We start from the raw sequence: 17,637 nt of genomic DNA, 5'->3' as shown, positions 1-17,637 counted from the left end.
CTGAAAACAATTTAAAAAAAATCTAATTTGAATTGGAGAAAGGATGATACAGATTATCTCGTCCAATCCTTTAAGGATAAGAACACTGTCAGATAAGTCATTTCAATGTTCTAAGTTATAACAACGTTCCAAACTATAAAACAAGCTAGCGGCGGACTAGAAACCTAGCTTAACGACACCTGATTAGGTATTCTTTTCACTGGACCACATACACAAATAATCTAGGTACTATAAAGTACAGTGATACACAACTGCCATCACTTAATGCAGTTGGGAAGGTATATAAATCACTAAGTAAAGAAAAGTTTCCTTTACCATGGTTACCATGCTATCTAGATTAGTAAAAACAAAATATGGCTGATTCTTCACAAACATGTCAATCTACAAAGTATAACTGCAATCTAAAGCATATCATTGCCCAAGGACTCCCAGAGCAGAGAGAGCCAGAGAAGGCAAGTCCCATGCGCTCAATACACTCTCCCAAATTTCTGACTACACCTGAACCCATACACATACTAAAGAGAGTCCTGCTCAGGACCACAGAACTGAACACAGATGTGAACAACTCAAGAGACAGATGGGTTCAAGAGACAGAACTTGCAACTTAAGCCTTATCAAATAATTGCCTAAAGGGTCATCATTTCTCAGAGGAATACACCAGAATCCAAAGTCTTAACAGAATAGTAAAATGTCCATGATACAATTAAAAAATAACTTATCAGATAACTGTGGCCCAATCTTGAGAAAAAAGACAATCAAAGAAAACCAATACTGAGACACCAATCCAGATGATGAAATTAGCAAAAGAAGTTTTCAAAGCGTAGTCAAAAGTGAAAAGGAAGACATGCTTGTAAGGAATAAAAATATAGAAAATTTCAGGGGAAAAAACCCAAAACAAAAAACGAACCAAACTGAAATTCAAGGACTGAAAAATACATGAAGCAAAAAATTCACTGGACAGACTTAAGAGCAAAATGGAGATAAAGGAAAGCCAGTAAGTTTGATGTAAAAATCATTAAAAACTATCCAATCTAAAGAACAGAGAGAGAAATTTTAATGAACTGTATCAGAGATATGTAAGACAATATCAATGGGCATTGTGTAATTAAAGTACAAGAAGGAAAGAGAGAAAGAATGGGATAGAAGAAATATTTCAAGAAATAACAGCCAAGATATCCCCAAATTTGATGAAAGACACAAATTTACAGATTCAAGAAGCTTGAACACTCCCCAACAGGATACATATAAAGAAAATCACACTTACACAAATAGTTACATATAGTAGTCAGTAATCAAACTGCTGAAAACTAAAGATAAAGAGAAAATCCTGAGAGCAGCAAGAAGAAAAAATAACACATTATACAAGGGGAATAATTCAAATTATTTCTGACTTTTCTTTAGAAACTAAGGAGACCAAAAGACAGTAGAATAATCTTTAAAGTGCTGAAAGATTAAGAAACTGCTAACCTCCAGCAAAAATAATCTTAAGAATGAAGATGAAATAAAGACATTTTTCTGACTGAACAAAGCAAACAAAAACAACTAAGAGAAATTAAGAGAATGCATCACCAGCAGACCTGCATTGCAAGAAATGCTAAGGGAAATAATACCAGATAGAAGTATGGATTTTCAAAAAGGAAAAAGTAACACTGGAAATGGTAACTGTCTCAAGAAATATAAAAGACTACATTTTCCTTTACCTAAAATACACAGATCTGTTTAAAGCAGATACTATGTTGGAGAAGACTCTTGAGAGTCCCTTGGACTGCAAGGAGATCCAACCAGTCCATCCTAAAGGAAATCAGTCTTGAATATTTATTGGAAGGATTGATGCTGAAGCTGAAACTCCAATAATTTGGCCACCTGATGCGAAGAACTGATTCATTTGAAAAGACCCTGATGCTAGGAAAGACTGAAGGTGGGAGGAGAAGGGGACAACAGAAGATGAGATGGTTGGATGGCATCACTGACTCAACAGACATGAGTTTGAGTAAACTCTGGGAGTTAGTGATGGACTGGGAGGCCTGGTGTACTGCTGTCCATAGAGTTGCAAAGAGTTAAACATAACTGAGCGACTGAACTGAACTATAATGTCTTGAGAGGGCATAGTGTATGTATGCAGATATTTGTGGACTAAAATGGACCTACATGAGGCAAGGTTCCTGATTTTTTTCTGAGGCAGTACAATATGAACTCTAAGAAGGCTGTGAAAAGCTAAGGATAGACTTTATGTTCTTTAGAGAAATGACAAAAAAAAGGTAAATAAATATAACCAAAATGTCTACAGATAAATTAAAATGGAATTAAAAAATAATTTATAAATGCAGGAGAGAAGGAACAAAAAACAGAGGACAAAAAGAAAAAAATAAGATGGCAAACTTAATTAACTCTATGAATTATGTCAAGTATTAATAAACAAACATTTCTAAATAAAAAACAGAAGCTACTCCTCCCTCACTTCAGGGGATACAGCCCTGAAGGTATTATAACCTAGTCTTGGCTGGATTTTAGGTCCCACTTGCCTCCTCAAAATGACTAACACAATGTGTATTTGCCATACAGAAATCACATGATTCCTTTCAAAGATCCTGTTTTTACGGCTATAAATGTATAGAGCTATAAAACTAAAAAAATTTTATTCAACAAACTTTTGCCCAAAGGTAATGGCATTTTTTTAACCTCTACAAGCACCATCATTATATTCTAGTATATCCTTATCATCTAGTATTATTTATATATACATTTATTCAATAACAACAAACATTTATTACACTTGTATTTTGCCAGGCATCCTTTTAAGAACTGGGTAGACAGCAATGAACAATCCTAACAAAATTCCTTGCCCACACGGAGCTTACTTATAAATTTATTTATAGATTAACTTATAAAAAGTAAAGTTAATTTATTTACAAAAAGTAAATCTATAATGATAAGCAAAGAACTCAGCTACTAAGAAAGCAAAGTGGCTGGCTGGGTCTTTTTTTTAACACATGTCATTTCAGATCATTACTTAATACTATAAAACAAGATCCTGAAGTCACTATGTTAAAAAAAAAAAAGTGGAATATGAAAATCTGCACGGCTGGAGAATTACTTGTACATATATTAGGGCCCACCTGACTTACTTAGAAGAAGATCCGTATACAGGGGTGGCGGGGGGCGGAGGGGAATACCTAGGCACACTGATTTTACGAAGGCATCCCCAAGGTAATTCCAATATCCAACTCTTCCTCAAGATTTCTCAGCCTTCCAATTCTGAACGAGAAACTGGTTATCAATTTGTCTGAAATCATGAGTCAAGGACAGGACTCCACAGCTTACCTACTTTGTAGTGAAGAACTTAAGACATAAATCATTTCAAAAGGGAAACATAAATTCAAATATTAATCCTTAACTAACTGGTAAAAAGCACATACATGTATGTAAAAAGCAAAAATCAGTATCAGTGCTTTTTACATCTGAGAAATCTGGGCACCATTCATAGGGAGAAAACTCTCACTCATAATGCACTGGCGGCCAGCGCACAGGCTTTTTGGAGCTTAGGACATCAGCCGTGATAATTAAAGTAACAGTATCCACCATAACGGGCTTCCCAGTGGTGCTTTTGGTTAAGAACTTGCTGCCAATCCAGGAGATATAAGAGATGGGGGGTCCGATCCATGGGTCAGGAAGATCAACTAGAGAAGGGCATGGCAACCCACTCCAGTATTCTTGCCTGTAGAATCCCACGGACAGAGGAGCCTGACAGGCTGCAGTCCACAGGGTCGCAAAGAGTCGGACACGACTGAAAGGACTTTAGCATGCACGCATCTGTTATAACATGATCACAAACACAAATTTAAGCACTGAACTGGAGTCATCCAGATGACAAAATATGTTCATGAAACACTTTTATTATCTTTAAAATGAAAATAAAACATGAAAAATTGAGAGAGGGCAAGAAAAGGAAAAAACCTGCATCAGAATTCAGTCTTCCTATGTAAACTAGATATGTATCTGATAACAGTAATTGTTTCAATGATTATGTACTTCTCAAGTTAAAAAATGCATATATGTACACTGGAATAAACAGTAAAAATTTTCTTGCCCGTAGGCTTAAATATGCTTATTAACTGTGAGATATGGAACATACTTTATGTAAAAATTAAAAGCCTAGAGAACTGTTAATGTCCTTACTATTCATCGTGTGTCCTTACTCCTGGGATGATCTATACGATACCTCAATAGAGGATTCCATTCTCTTCTATTTTAATAAAGTTGTTATACAAATTAATTGGGGTTTCCCCGGTGGCACAGTGGTAAAGAATCTGCCTGCCAATGTGGGAGACACTAGAGACGTGAGTTCGATCGCTAGGTCAGGAAGATCCCCTGGAGTAGGAAATGGCAACCCACTCCAGTATTCTTGCCTGGAAAACTCCATGGACAGGGGAGCCTGGAGGACGACAGTCCACGGGGTACGACTGAGCACGCACGCACAAACATACCCTGCCACCACCACAAATTAACTGTAACCACAAATTACATTCACCAAGACTCCCTCTATGAACTAGGCTAAAGAAATGAACTGTCCAAAATGAACCTCAAAAGAATCTAATCTAAGTAAAAGACTCTGCCTGGTACTCATTACGTTTTGCAGGGAATATGCTGGTGGATACTGCTGCCATCAATCACTGTGACTCATTTTCAGGACTTTTCTGATCCAGAAGGAGAAAACACAGAAGACAGAACAAAGCCCTCCTTCAACAGATGCTAGACGCCAGTAACTGCCATAGACTCATTTGCATTATTTTTGTCCTTGATCCTCTTATTTTTTTTCTGCTCTCTGCTAGCGGACACTTCTAGATCAGCACTGTACAAAAAGATTTTCTGCACTGATGGACAGGTTCTTTTTCTGAACTGTCAGTAGCCACTATACCAATACAATAGTCACTGGCCACATGCGGCTATTGAGAACTTCAAATATACCTAGTGGAAATGAGAAAATTAATTTTATATGATTTTAATTACATTTATATTTAAACATGAATAACCACATGTGGCTACTGGTTACCATACTAAACAACACAATTCTAAATGATTAGCAGACACTGGAGGCTTTTAGTCAGGGCATTCTGAATCCTTGTTTTGACAATCGCCAGATACGATATTCAAATTTGTCCAAGCCAGGCTTCAATAATACGTGAACCAGGAACTTCCAGATGTTCAAGCTGGTTTTAGAAAAGGTAGAGGAACCAGAGGTCAAATTGCCAACATCTGCTAGATCATCAAAAAAGCAAGAGAATTCCAGAGAAACATCTATTTCTGCTTTATTGACTATGCCAAAGCCTTTGACTGTGTGGATCACAACACTGGAAAATTCTTAAAGAGATGGGAATACCAGACCACCTGACCTGCCTCTTGAGAAATCTGTATGCAGGTCAGGAAGCAACAGTCAGAACTGAACATGGAACAACAGACTGGTTCCAAATAGGAAAAGGAGTCCGTCAAGGCTGTATATTGTCACCCTGCTTATTTAACTTATATGCAGAGTACATCATGAGAAATGCTGGGCTGGAGGAAGCAAAAGCTGGAATCAAGATTGCCAGGAGAAATACCAATAACCTCAGATATGCAGATGACACCACCCTTATGGCAGAAAGTGAAAAAAAACTAAAGAGTCTCTTGATGAAAGTGAAAGAGGAGAGTGAAGAAGTTGGCTTAAAACTGAACATTCAGAAAACTAAGATCATGGTATTGGGTCCCACCATTTCATGGCAAATAGATGGGGAAACAGTGGAAACAGTGGCTGACTTTATTTTTCTGGGCTCCAAAATCACTGCAGATGGTGATTGCAGCCATGAAATTAAAAGACGCTTGCTCCTGGAAAGAAAAGGTATGACCAACCTAGACAGCATATTAAAAAGCAGAGATACTACTTTGCCAACAAAGGTCCATCTAGTCAAGGCTATGGTTTTTCCAGTAGTCATGTATGGATGTGAGAGTCGGACTGTAAAGAAAGCTGAGCACCAAAGAATTGATACTTTTGAACTGTGGTGTTGGAGAAGACTTGAGAGTCCCTTGGACTGCAAGGAGATCCAACCAGTCCTTAGTGTTCACTGGAAGAACTGATGTTGAAGCTGAAACTCCAATACTTTGGCCACCTGGTGTGAAGAACTGACTCATTTGAAAAGACCCTGATGTTGGGAAAGATTGAAGGTGGGAGGAGAAGGGGACAACAGAGAATAAGATGGCTCTTTAGTTTACAAGTTCTCTCTTGTCTACAAATGCCTGCCTAGACCAGATATCTGACGAGCACTAAGTGCATCACTGGGGATTTTTTATTGATGGACTTTAACATACAAGACAAATGAAGCACTTTCTTCAACAATTCGATGACATGGAGGACAAAAAAAGAAAGAAATGGGTGGTACAACTGTTAAAAGAGGCTTAACAGACTTAACACATGTAATATGTGGACTGTGTTTAGATCCAAAGTTGAACAATTTGCCCTACTCTATAATGGGGTATGTTTATATAGTAGGATCCATGCTAACTTGAAATGAGCACTAACTCAGTTAACTAATATCTTCTATGCAGTCTTTCTTCCAAATAAAGGAGGCAGACTGGACGTCTCTTCTCTTAATGGGGGACAAAATAATGGAAGAGGACACTTTCTAGTCCAGTAATACTATGAACTTGCTGAAAAGTACTATATGCACATCTGGGTTTCTGGGTAGAAGAATGTGAACAGGGTGGGATCTGGACTTTCAGAAATACTTAAATCCATACAGATAAACATATTTTCAACCCAAGAGAACTTACCTTAACATGTACCTAAAATAAGATGTATTTCAAAATCAGCCTTTACCTACATACCTATATAGTGTATACTATATACCTATATAGGCTTTATATATAGTGTGCCCAAATTGATAATAAAGGAGATAGTCTAAGCTCTAGTACCAACAATTTATAAGCATTCAAAAAGCATTTTTCTCAACCGTAAAACATGTTTTCCAATGAGGTAAGTCATTTTAAAATAATGTGATGGTTAGTGACCCGTGGCTGACAGGAATGATACAACGGTGAACACAGTTTGCCCAATGCTGTTCGAAACCAGCCAAAGGGAAGAATGCCAATGTATATAGCAGCTCCACAACACACTAATTTGCCATCTACACTAACAATTCTACAGCACATTACAATGATGTTTCTGAGATATCTGAGATGAACTAATTACATTTCCTGTGTCAGGAGTCACAAACATTTAGTCAGATAATAATAACAACAAAAACAAATAAATAATAAATTGTTATAGTCACAAAGACACTATACCAGGCACTTCATTTCTATATTCTTATTCAACCTTCATTGTTACCCTGCTTTTGTGACTTTTTTAAGCCTTATTTTTCAATGGGAAAACTGAGGTACAGACAGTTGAAGCGATGTGTACAAATAAATCACTGCTAGTACGTGACAGAGCTAAAATTCAAGAAAGTTTATCTGATGCCAAACCATCTGATACTGCATCCCAAGGAAAATACCAACATTAGTAAGCTGATGCCAAACTGGTAAATTATAAAATGTAAAAAGATATAATCTATATATACTATGCATAAAATTTTCCTAAACTGATCCATTAAAAGTTCCAGATAGTAAAGGTTTTGATGTTAATATAATGAGGCCCTACTTTTTTTAAACATGAATAATAATGCTAAGGATTCCTTTATTTAATTTGCATACCAAGAATTCACTGTGACCAGGTACAATATGAGCAAATAAATCACTTGACTATTGTGCAATATCTAGTATTTTTCTTGATGATCCCTCTTGGGTCTAAAACCTGGTTTCTCTTCTCATCCTACACACATAAACACATACACAAAACCTGGTTTCTCTTCTCATCCTACACTCACACACACATGGCAATTTTTAATGCCTTTAATTTCAAATTATCTCATCCATTTAAGTTTACTGAGTTTTCTTGCTGATCAGTGTCATCTTTCACCTTTCTACCCTTCAACCGTCATCACCAAATACTTTTCTGGCAATCAAGTACAATCTGTTACATTTCTATGTCCCAAAACACAAGAGTGAAATTGATAATACTGTAGACTGCTATCCCAGTTCTAACAAAAAATGCATAAAGTACTATCATCGTCCAGATTTATACAGAATATGCCTACAGGGAAATTCTGAGTTCAATATGTGCATGCTTGATACATAGACTAATTGGAAATTCCTGCAACGAGAGTAATTTATCTAGAGTTTATAGCTCTCACTGCTCTTCTTAGCATCACTGTGTGCATTTCATGATGAATTATTAAATTTTTCTCTCCTTGTCACAAGTCAGTCACTCAGCAAAACCACACCTACTCTCCTGAGCAAGAAGAATATTTCATAATAAGAAGATGTTGTTTCAGCAAGCATCAGAAAACAAAATACTTAATAAGATTTTTAAGAAGACTGCTTTAGACTAGTAACTGGAAACTATAAAATTATATACTCTGCAATTATCTCAAAACTTCAAGAAACAGGAAAATATTCAACTAATTAATGCACTACTCTCTCAATTATTTCAAAATAAAACATTTACCACTGTCCCTTAGGTATCTTCAACCCATGTTAGAGGAACTTATGGAAATATACTATCATAAAATTTTTAAAAGAAAGTTAAAGAAGTCGATTTCCTTTAGTTTGCTCTTCTGCATTCTACATAGTAACAGTAAGCACGGCAAACTCCAAACATTATAACAGAGTTTAAAACAAAAAACAAAATAAGAAAATGTAATAGTAAATAGCATTCAAATTAAAAGCTAGTTCAAATCTGTTCTTAACACAAAAATGTAATAGAAAGGTGGTGTTGATGGAATCCTTTGAAAAATTTCCAAATAGGACACAAACCGATGACCCTTCCAAATAGTGACTTTCCTTTTCAGGGAACAGATAGGAATAACAGATTGGCCACAGTTCTTAAGCATTAATGACAAGATTGCCATGGCCTTTCCCTATTTGTACTAGAGGAAAAAGAAACATTGTTTAAGAAAACTGCTTCCTTATTTTTTCTTGCTATTTTTTTGAAAACATACATATTAGCAAGAAATTTGCCCCATGATATGCCACGTAAGAAAAAATTTGATACTGTAATTTGATTTCAGCACAGGTTCACAAAATCAAGAAAATAAAAGGGCCAAAACTTTTCAAGAAAAGTCACAAGAGTGACAATCCCTTATGTGCAATTCTGAAATCCGAAATGTCTTAAAAACACAGATTTTTGGTAAACTCATTTGGCAGCAAAACTTGACATGCACTAACTCAAAACTTTATGTGACTCTTCACATGATGTACTATAGAAATATTACATGTATTGGACTAGATGATGTTGCCCTGGGACCCCAAAAGGGGGATTACTTAATAAATATATCTGCACTGTATTCCCTCTGTAAAATCTGAACAAATTCTGAATGTCAAATCAGAATTACCAATACAAACACAGAAATGCAGATCTGTCCTCCCTGTTTGCTCTCTGATACACTACAGTACACCAGGTGTGTGCTTTGATGCATAACCATTTGAGTGACTAAAGGTTACCACGTAGAAGTAACAGGGTTAGAAGCTGTGCAGATAGTATTAGACATTGTTTGGGTTTTTAAGCGATGAGGAATAAACAGCATAAACACTTCTGACTGGTCTTTAACTCTATGTAGGGAAGACAGCACCAACTTGGGGACTTCTTATGACAGTGAGACTCAGATGAGTAAAAAAAAAAAAAGACAAAATCTCAAAGTTCTTGTCATTTTTTAAGAACTCAGTGACACCAATGTGTGTGTGTTAAGTTGCTTCGGTGGTGCCTGACTCTTTGTGACCCCATGGAATGTGGCCCCCCAGGCTCCTCTGTCCATGGAATTCTCCGGGCAAAAATACTGGAGTGGACTGCCATTTCCTTTTCCAAGACTAACATTCATACCAAAAATCACTCATTATAAATTGAGAGAGTGTTAACCCCCATTCACTTCCCACATCATGAAGCCAATCCATATTAGTCTGTGTTAAGTTACCAAAGAAATTAAAATGATAATCATCATATTAATATGCTACCTAAACTTTTTAAAAAAGTCTTTTTTGGTACATGGGAAGATCCAGCCTTTTCCCTAGAATGCAGGCTCTATGAGAGCAGCAAGTTGTTGATTTTTGTTTCAAAATCTCTATCAGCTACTTCTGGATTTACAGTATTGATTTCCAAATAAGTTAGTTTTCAAGAAAAATTCTACATGTTGAACTTATTTACTGATTCATTTGAATATAAATTATGACATTTATGGGGCAAATTCCCTTTATCTTGCCCCCTCTCTAATTCCATTCTCTTTCTCTACACAACCAAGCTTTTTCTGGTAGATAAGTTCACATGAAGTGCCTCCAACTCTTCAGTTCAGTTCAGTTCAGTCACTCAGTCGCGTCCGACTCTGCGACTCCATGAATCGCAGCACGCCAGGCCTCCCTGTCCATCACCAACTCCCGGAATTTACTCAAACTCATGTCCATCGAGTCGGTGATGCCATCCGGCCATCTCATCCTCTGTCATCCCCTTCTTCTCCTGCCCTCAATCTTTCCCAGTATCAGGGTCTTTTCAAATGAGTCAACTCTTCACATGAGGTGGCCAAAGTATTGGAGTTTCAGCTTCAGCATCAGTCCTTCCAATGAACACCCAGGGCTGATCTCCTTTAGGATGGACTGGTTAGATCTCCTTGCAGTCCAAGGGACTCTCAAGAGTCTTCTCCAACACCACAGTTCAAAAGCATCAATTTTTCGGCGCTCATTTTTCTTCACAGTCCAACTCTCACATCCATAATGACCACTGGAAAAACCATAGCCTTGACTAGATGGACCTTTGTTAACCCCTCTTACCACAATTTGGTTTCCACTCTTAGGATTCCACAGTACTTACCAAGGTTAAATAATGACTTTCTTGTTGCTAAATCCAGGGGCCACTTCCTTCTTTTATGACACTGTACAGTATTTGGTACTGCTAACCACCTTCTTGAAGTTCTCATTTCTCAACTTCTATCACAGATACCAAGTTCATCTGGTTTTGCTTCTGTCTCTTCCTCTGTCCACCCCTCTAACAGTTTACCATTCCATAGCGTTTAATCTTTGCTCAGGCAGTTTTGTCTGTTTTGTTCACTATTATAATCCCAGAAGTCTCTCAATACCTGGTAAATGAACAAATGAATAGTCCTTATCTTTTCTTTCTCCACATTCTCTCCGGAAGACCATCTCCACTTCCACATCCTAGGCTAATACTCATAAGAACGATTTTACTTCATCCAATCTTTTCTACAGTGTTCCAAGCCTTTATCTCCGAATGCCTATAGAAACCTCCGTGTGGATGCACCAAAAGCCCGCTGAACTACAGAAGTCCAAATTGGAACTCATTTCCTCCTCTCCTCAAACCAGCACTTCCTCTAAAATATTACCTGTAAAACTAGGCAAGTGACAATTTCCTCATTCCCAGTCAGTCATCAAATCTAACTGATCCTATCTTCTCAGTTAACAGGAGACAGAATCAAATCTGCCCATTTCCCCCCATTCTCTCTGCCATTGTATATAGGAGAAAAGTAGGGGGAAGGCTCCATTTAGGGAAGATCCTATAAGATAATCCCTGGTTTCATTTTAGAAGAAGGCAAAATAGTTTTGACCTCTCTAATGAGATTTCTCACAGGTCTTCTTTATCTCCAGAATATAAGGACTTTCCCAACTTACCTCTAAAAAACATACTACACACCTGTAGGGCTCCACTGCATTCTACCTACACAGAGCAAACGGATTCTTTAAATACCTGTAATGCTGCCCCGAGAGAAATCCAGGCCTTAAATTAAAAGCACATTCCACTACAATATAACTATTATTTCACACTTTCAAATTTCCTTCTAAGTTTTTAAAATGAAAATTTTGTCTCAATGCCTACTCTATCTACCATCAGTCTCCTTATTTCAGTCTTTAATAGAAAAGAGTTCTTTAGTAGCAGTTCTTCTCGTTAACTGAATAAAAATAAATCTTAAGGGATATCTCTGGGGCTTCCCAGGTGGTGCAGTGGTAAGGAATCCGCCTGCCAATACAGGCGATGCAAGAGATGTGAGTTTGACCCCGGGGTCAAGAAGATACTCCTAGAGCAGGAAATGGCAACCCCACTGCAGTATTCTTACCTGGAAAATTCCACGGACAGAAAAGCCTGGAGGGCTACAGTCCAGGGGGTCACCAAGTGTCAGACACGACTAAGCACACACACACAAGGGACATCTCCACTGCTGCTATGCCTTTAATCACCTGTACTCAGACCCTCTGAAGCCCACCTCATCTTGCCTTCTCGTTACCCCACACTTCACTTGGTTCACACAGCTCAAGAGGCCAGCAGCAGAACTCAACTTTCCTCATTAATCCCAGCACCTGATTCACTGAATAAATATTGTCAGTATGGGTTTTACTGATCTGTGATTAAGTTAAATTTATACCCATTGTCATGGTAACAAAGAAAAGACAAAAAACCTTACATTTAAAACCTACATAACCCTCACCACTTGTGGCAAAGAAACAGCTCCGGCGCATCTAACCACCCACTGAACAGTCCCTTTTTCGTTTTGTCTTTAAAGCTTGCATTTGTGAGGAAAGTCTCCTTTGTGAGATTTTTTATAACTGAAAAATTTTGTATGGGAGAAACAGGAAAATAGAATGAAAAGAACTGATATTTATATTAAAAAGTGGTTCAGAAAAGCACTTAAGAGAAAGGTTTAAAGGTTGAGAAAAAGCAGGATGGTCATGGTCTTTTTCTTTTTACTTTACCCCCAATTCTTTGGAAGCAAATTAAGAATAGAGGGTCAAAGGCAGTGTGTGTATCTTGTGAGGGGAGATGTATGTTAAGCTGTGAACAAGACACTGAGGTCTGAGAAAAGAGTGCCTATTATCAGGCAGAGCAGAGAAATCTAAGTGCTACAGCAATGTTATAAACACAATACTATTAGAAAAGTGGAAGGGCAAGTAGTGGGTCTGGGGAACACAGAAAGAAATCGGTCTAGAAGCTGGATTTTGAAGGACAAGTAAGTCATTCAGGCAATGAGATAGCATGTATAAGGACTCAGAGGCACGAAAGACCTTGTAGAACACTGGATCCTTGAAGTTCTTGGTCACTGCTATATATCCACTGTATAACAGTGCCTGCTACTTCATAGGTTCCAATTCTAAAATCAAATATAAAAGGAGGTGTGTAAGCTTTTGATGCTTGCTCCTAATTCTTCCTAGGAAGAACTCCCTATAATGATATCTGACAACTTCTTTACCATGGAATACCACAACAGTCTCATCCCACGTATCAACCCCTGCTTCTAGGAATGGCCAAGCTGTTGCCATCAACTGTATCAAGACAGTACCATAAGGAGCAAAACCATCCCTGTCTTCACCACCACCCTCCCTCGGTTAACCTGGAGAGTAGCTTTAATATACCTCCCTATGAGATGAAAAAAGTATCAGTTCCTTTCCTACCAGTTCCAATCCAAGAGGAAATCTGACCCTCAAGGTGTAGTTACTTCAACTTACTAAAACAGGTCTAACTGCTGAAAACGTTGCATGCCTTCATTCATACCACTTTGTGCCCCCCTCCCCAAAATGCGTTCATCAGCTTGCTGTACGTAAGTATAAGGGCCAGATATGTTCTCTCAACTCTCACAGCACAGCTTTGAAGGTAGGCTTGCTGATGATTAAATGAAAGAGGCACTTAGTAAATCATAATCTAAATTTTAAATAAAATTTGAGGCCTCCACAGAGAAGTTTATAAAGTAGCCCCTAAATACAGCACTATATTCTAGACCAGAGACTCCTGTCATCAGGGCTAGAATAAACCTGTCCTGATAAACTAATTCAGGAAAGGACTCACAGGGTAGCTTTCAAGGTGAAAGTACCGAACTCTAGTCTGATCCATTTATGAGTTAAGCTCAAAGTCAAATTAAAGATGAACCTCCACTGGGTCTCACCCTCCCATTAGCCAACCTATTTCATAATCAAGGGACCCTTAGGTCCCCCGGGCAAGGCAGCCCACACCATTTTTTTGGTATCTGTTCAATGGGAAAAGATTTAGCTTAACTACAAATAGCAAAGGTTTGCTTTAATCACTGCTTCCTCCCCTGGTATATTACTCTTGAAGAAAAGGCTTTGAAAATACAAACTTCCTTGTAGGCCTTGAAATGTCTCTCAATGTCCACTTGAGAAATGAATATACTGAGATAAAATATTTAGGTTACAGGCTTATTAAAGTCTGGAGGTTTGCTAAAACTAATAGGCCAAGAGGCCTTTTTATTCCATTACCCTCCCATGCTAGGATTCTCAGGTTTAAACAGAGAAGCAGAGAAAAGCAACAAGGAAGCCCTCAAAGTCACTAGTGGGATCAGCTATATTAGCAAAATCCACTTCTTTCTTAAACTAGCTGTAGGCTAGCAGTGACATACATCAAGTTAGGGATACACCTATACACCTAACTTGATGATGGTGTGATCACCCACTTAGAGCCAGACATCCTGAAATGTGAAGTTAAGTGGGCCTTAGGAAGCATCACTACAAACAAAGCTAGTGGAGGTGATGGAATTCCGGCTGAGCTATTTCAAGTCCTAAAATATGATGCTGTTAAAATGCTGCATTCAGTATGCCAACAAATTTGGAAAACTCAGCAGTGGCCACAGGACTGGAAAAGGTCAGTTTTCATTCCAATCCCAAAGAATGCTCAAACTACCGCACAACTGCACTCATCTCACATGATAGCAAAGTAATGCTCAAAATCCTCTAAGCCAGGCTTCAACAGTACATGAAGTGAGAACTTCCAGATGTTCAATCTGGATTTAGAAAAGGTAGAGGAACCAGAGATCAAATTGCTGGATCATAGAAAAAGCAAGAGCGTTCCAGAAAAACATCTACTTCTGCTTTACTGACGACGCCAAAGCTTTTGACAGTGTGGATTACAACAGACTGGAAAATTCTTCAAGAGGTGGGAATACCAGACCACGTTACCTGCCTCCTGAGTAGTCTGTAGGCAGGTCAAGAAGCAAGTTAGAACCAGACATGGAACAACAGACTGGTTCCAAATTGGGAAAGGAGTATCTCAAGGCTATATATTGTCACTCTGCTTATTTAACTTATACACAGAGTACATCATGCTAAATGCAGGGCTGGATGAAACACAAGCTGAAATCAAGACTGCTGGGAGAAATATCAATAACCTCAGATATGCAGATGACACCACCCTTATGGCAAAAGTGAAGAACTAAAGAGCCTCTTGATGAAAGTGAAAGAGGAGAGTGAAAAAGTTGGCTTAAAACTCAACATTCAAAAAACACATCATGGCATCCAGTCCCATCACTTCATGACAAATAGATGATGGAACAAAGGAACCAGTGACACATTTTATTTTGGGGGGCTCCAAAATCACTGCAGATCGTGATTGCAGCCATGAAATTAAAAGACACTTGCTTCTTGGGAAAAAAGCTATGAAAAACCTAGACAGCATATTAAAAAGCAGAGACATTACTTTGGAGACAAAGGTCAGTCTAGTCAAAGATACGGTTTTTCCAGCAGTTATGTATGGATATTAGGGGCCATTAGGAAAGCTGAGCGCCAAAGAATTGATGTTTCCGAAGTGTGGTGTTGGAGACGACTTTTGAGAGTCCCTTGGACAGCAAAGAGATCCAATCAATCCATCCTAAAGGAAACCAGTCCTGAATATTCATTGAAAGGACTGACCTTGAAGCAGAAACTCTAATATTTTGGCCACCTAATGTGAAGAGACGACTCAATGTAAAAGACCCTAATGCTGGTAAAGATTGAAATCAGGAGGAGAAGGGAACGACAGAGGACGAGATGATTGGATGGCATCACTGACTCAATGGACACCAGTCTGAACAAACTCCGGGAGATGGTGAAGGGCAGGGAAGCCTGGCGTGCTGCAGTCCATCCGGGGGCAAAGAGTAGGACACGACGGAACGACTGAAACACAAGTTACGAAAAGACAAAGGATAACAGAGAAGAACACACATAATAATAAATGAACGGTCCTCAGAACTACGTGGTAAATGATGAAAAAGAAACGACTATGAAATTTTGAAGCAGTCACAAAAATACTTCGCCGGAAAGAGGAATGAGAGAACTTCCACAGCTTTTTAATAAACCACGGTTCATTAATCTCACACCTGTGGTTCGGGGCCCAGGCACTAAGAAAGGGTCCTTGGGCCCCGAACCAAGGACTCGAGAGGCTCCAAGTGATCCGCGCCCAAAACACACCTCACACGAAAGGAAAGGGTACCCGCGCTGGTGCTGGATTCCACCATAAAAGCCACCGCGGAGAGACAGCTCCAGGAACCTCCCGAGGAAGCTAGTCGGTCCGCGCAGGCACTCTCCATCCCACTGCGCACTCCCCATCCCACTCACTGGGGCTCTTCGGCCCGACCGACGCTCACAATCCAACCTCGCGGGCCACCGCGCGGCGGGAGACCCAAGCGAAACCGAAAGGCGCCCACGGCCACACCAGCGAGCCCCCACCTCCTCCTGGGGCCCCTTCATTTCCCACCCGGCCTGGCAACCTGCAACCCCAACTCCAACTCGCTGCCTGCAGCGAGTCTACGGACTTCGGTAATTACCTGGAGCTCCACTGCGCCGCCATCACACCGGAAGCACGTCACTTCCTCTTCCCCGGCCCCGCAGTGAGAGGAAGGCGGAACGTGAAATACATAAAAACCTGACGTAAACTGACTCTGATACGTTATTTTATTAACTTATTTTAAACATTGTTTTATAAGACCAGATTCAGAGCCGTCGATCCGGCCACACTTTTCCCTTCCCAAGACGGCGACAAAAGAGACACAAACTACAAAATCCAGAACCCTCCGCCAATGCGGGCGGAAATGACGTGCCCAGTTGTAGGCTGAGAAGGCAGCAATGCACGACGGGAATGATAGTTCTTCTGGATAAGGATCGTAGAGTTTGCTCTGGAAGCTCACCGGTAACCTATTTCTGTCTTAAGATTTTTAAAAATTTACTGTAAACTTATTTCTCTGCAGTTGACAAAAAAAGGAGACCTTAGTGTAGCCACATTTCTGTGAAAATCTTAAGGAAACCAGACACCTTTTTAGACTTTTTACAATCGTCAAACCAAGAACCAAAACAAAAATGTTACGAACTGTAACAAGTGTTAAGTGCCTACCAGGTTCCAAGATTGCAAACCCAAGTGAATAGGAAAATATCGGACCCCAGAGTGAAGTAATGAGGAGAAACTAATTCTGTAGATAAGATGATGCCTCCATTTTAGGTAAAGGTACCAACCAGCTGGCGAGACACAGGAGAAAACTTTCTGACTGACTTGGAAATAGAAGTCTGAGGTAATCAGTAGAAGCATTTTCTTAATCATTGCTTTTCAAAAGTTACAGAACATAAATATTAAACTATTTGTTACTATTTTGGAAACTTCAGTTCAGTTCAGTCACTCAGTCCTGTCAGACCCTTTTCTACCCCTGGACTGCAGAACGGTAGGCCTCCCTGTCCATCTCCAACTCCAATACTCTGGCCACCTGATGTGAAGAACTGACTCATTTGAAAAGACCCTATTGTTGGGAAAGATTGAAGGTGGGA

At 39.1% G+C, this 17,637-nt stretch overlaps 1 protein-coding gene across 2 annotated transcripts in view; it reads right to left on the bottom strand.

Annotated features, from left to right (window-relative positions):
- Positions 1-16,816, bottom strand: part of CWC22 (CWC22 spliceosome associated protein homolog) — a 63,138-nt gene extending 46,322 nt beyond the window's left edge. The window contains exon 1 of one of the 2 annotated variants that reach the window (XM_043894385.1): positions 16,650-16,816. The gene's annotated coding sequence lies outside the window, so the exon portion shown is untranslated. Of the gene's footprint in view, positions 1-10,924; positions 11,184-16,649 lie in introns of those variants that run through there. The other variant, XM_043894386.1, reaches the window with a different exon arrangement.
- Between the last annotated feature and the right edge of the window lie 821 nt (positions 16,817-17,637).

The sequence above is a fragment of the Cervus elaphus genome, chromosome 33 (assembly GCF_910594005.1).
Source record: "Cervus elaphus chromosome 33, mCerEla1.1, whole genome shotgun sequence".
NCBI lineage: Eukaryota > Metazoa > Chordata > Mammalia > Artiodactyla > Cervidae > Cervus > Cervus elaphus.
This window is presented reverse-complemented; position numbering and strand designations above follow the sequence as displayed.